A 3,105-nucleotide genomic window follows, 5' to 3' on the forward strand; every position below is an offset into this window, starting at 1 on the left:
CAGTTCCTCCCACCTCCTTCTCCTCTCCACGATGGATGGACCTTCCATCTCTTCTTCCCCTTGTCCCTGCATTCTTTTTCCTCCCTCCCTCCACTCATCCATTTTCCCTCCTCCCTTCCTTTGCCTAGACAGATTAATAGTCTTCCTGTCCTACAGAAAACCCTACAAAGACCTGTTCCTCCCTTGACAACACTAAACAAAGCCTCTCACACTCTCACTTCCCTTTTCCCTCGCTCTTCTCTCTCGCACACACCCAGTGACCTGTGCTTCCTTTGGGCATAGTATACAAGAACTCTGTACCTTTAGCTCACATTTCCTTCACTGTTTCCACACTCTTTACTTCCCCTCTCTATCTCCAATACACAGAGTGAGGGCCAAGTGAAACTCTGTCACAAAGTAATGGTTCATTTGTATTACTAATGTGACTCCCTAAAGTGCTCCACGTACAGAAGTCTGTGTATTTCCCCCAACACCCTTCACGATATTACGTCAAAGGTTAGAGTTAATAATGGCACATATGCTCACAAAATATATTACAAAATAATAGAGACACTGATTACTAAAGAGTCTTGTTCTTGTGTTTCAAATACATGGGCCGGACATGGCCGTTGTAGAAGCCGTGGGGGTCTGGCACCGTGTGTTTCTAGAGCACCTCGTCTTTTTGCATGTTTGATATGGGCAGGGAATAAAGTAACGTTGGTTCAGCATGTTGATCAAAGGTCCATAGGTGTAAAACAGAAAGCCCTCCACAATAAGGAGTCTCCAGACACTGGGACGATCCAAGACCCTAGATGATCCAGGGTGTTGTTATTGACACCATTAGACTTCTCAAACTTCACCAGGTTGTCCAACCATGCATGGATCATCGTCATCATGGCATCTATGTCCAGAGCAGTGATGACATCATACTGCTTAAAGCCATTTTGACCAACTTCAATCTGATCTTGGGGCTTGAAGAAGTCATAGGACCAATTTTATTCTCCTTGTACATGCTTCCTCGTGGGGACATTATTCAGAGACACGGGGTCTTTTTTCATTTTATGCTGACGATACACAGATGTACCATTAGACCCACAGACCCTGGAATGATGTTAAAAGCTGGATGTCAAAAAGATTTCTACAGCTGACAAAAGAGAGATTATTGTCATCAGGCCCAAGCACATTACTCAGCAAATTCTGCCTTTGGCTGGTCCCCTATTGGATAATATCAAACCTGTCGCAGGAAATCTTGGAGTGTGGTTTGACAGTAATTTCAGTTTTGAGCAGCGTGTCACAAAGCTTGTGCTGTCATGTTTTCATCATCTTAGAAATATTTTAAATATATGATCCATTTTGACTTTTAAAGACAGACAATGTTTTTACTTGCCTTCATCTCTTCATGCCTGGATCACTGCAACAGCCTCTTTTCTTGAATCAAAAATCTATTAATCGACTGCAGACTGTTGAGAATTCAGCTGCCAGGTTTTTAACCAGAACCAAGAGACATGATCACATCACTGCAGTTTCAGCCTCTTTACACTGGCTTCCAGTTTGTTTCAGGAAAGATTTTAAGATGTTACTGATATCTCCAACCTCTTAGTACCATACTTGCCAGGACATATTTTGAGGTCCTTGAGTTGAGGTCTTTTGTCTGTTCCAGAGGCCTGTCTTAAAGCTAAAGGGGACAGTTTTGCTGTCAGGGCCCAGAGGCTCTGGAACAATCTGCCCAAGGAAATCAGGTCAGCTGAATCAGCAATCTTTTTAAGACCCTTCTTAAAACACTTTTAACGGAGAGCCTTCCCTGATTCTACTCAAGTTTTAAGATCATTTAGACTGTCTTTTATTACCTCAGTTTTTATACACTTAAGTGTCTTTATCAGTTCTTTTATAAGTTGTTGTTTTCATGTATTGTCTGTTTTAATTGTTGGCATATAAGGCACTTTGTAACTCTGTTTTGAAAAGCGATTTATAAATAAAGATTATATCCCGATGTATCACACAACAGGTGAGCAGGTTCAGTCAGTTGGTTAGGGTTGCCCCCCCCACATTGGTTATGCCACTGATGGTGTCGATGAATAGATTGACGGTATACTTTCCAAGTAGTTTAACTCGATTTTAATATTGTCCTCCATCTAGTGTAGGCGTAGGAAACATGAAGCAGAGGGGGAAAAAATTGATAAGCAATTGTATAATTCAGAAATGAATGAAGAATGTATTCACAAAAAGTAAAATAAAATACTATTTAATACAGTCAAAAGAGTAAAAACACGCATCTCATCATTTTTTCTTTGTAATTTCAGGGGAAGCTATTCTTAAGCCCTGGGCTCAAAACTATGAGGGTATCTTTCATTAAGTGTGGAGCAAATGGACCCAAACGCAGGAGACTGCAGGCACCAGAAGGTTTAAGAAATCTCTTTGTTCAAGGTTTGTAGAGGGAAAAAAAAGCAAAAACCAAGGATCCAACAAATACTGAACTGAAAACCAGGACCTGAGCACAAACTAATCTGACGAGGGAACGCAGTGCAGGTGGAGAGAGGGGAGGAGAAGCTCAGGTGAGGGTGACGAGGTGATTAGGCAGGAGAACAGGTAGGGAGCTGCTTGGCTGGGAAACACTCTGGAGCAGGGAAGGACTAATGAGGCTGATGCAGGGCAGGTGTGCAGACGGGCAAATGAGGGAAAGGATGCACAGGAGAGGAAAAAAAACAGAAACCTTAAAACCCAGAAAACACAATCTTCTTAATAATACACTGACCAAAGTGAAAACAAAGACTTAAATTATTCAATAGTCTATTCCAGAAAGAACTCCTGCCAGTCTTCCCCAAAAGTCTGAGGGTATCACAGAGCAGACAGTTACAGTTATAGTCTTCCCCTTTTGTTTTAAGGATGTTCTGACAAGACACAAAGTGAATTTTAAAATGTGTGAGTGCATACAGTTCAAAGAAAAATGGAAGTAGGCGTGGAGAAGGCATCTATCTTATTGCTTTTATTATAATAAATTTGCCATAGCCAGAGATATTCAGGGTTGTATGAGAGCTATGATATAACTGCAACGTTAAAATCAGGGGTAGTGCTCACTGGCTGCCTTGTCTTGCCTCAAACGCAAGTTTATAGGCAGACATGCATCTG

General features: G+C 41.5%; 1 pseudogene; it reads right to left on the minus strand.

Annotated features, from left to right (window-relative positions):
• Positions 1 to 559: 559 nt before the first annotated feature.
• The window catches only part of LOC117269874 (nicotinamide riboside kinase 2-like), a 111,101-nt pseudogene continuing 108,555 nt past the window's right edge, over positions 560 to 3,105 (minus strand).

This window comes from Epinephelus lanceolatus, chromosome 19 (assembly GCF_041903045.1).
Source record: "Epinephelus lanceolatus isolate andai-2023 chromosome 19, ASM4190304v1, whole genome shotgun sequence".
NCBI classification, from domain to species: Eukaryota; Metazoa; Chordata; class Actinopteri; order Perciformes; family Serranidae; genus Epinephelus; species Epinephelus lanceolatus.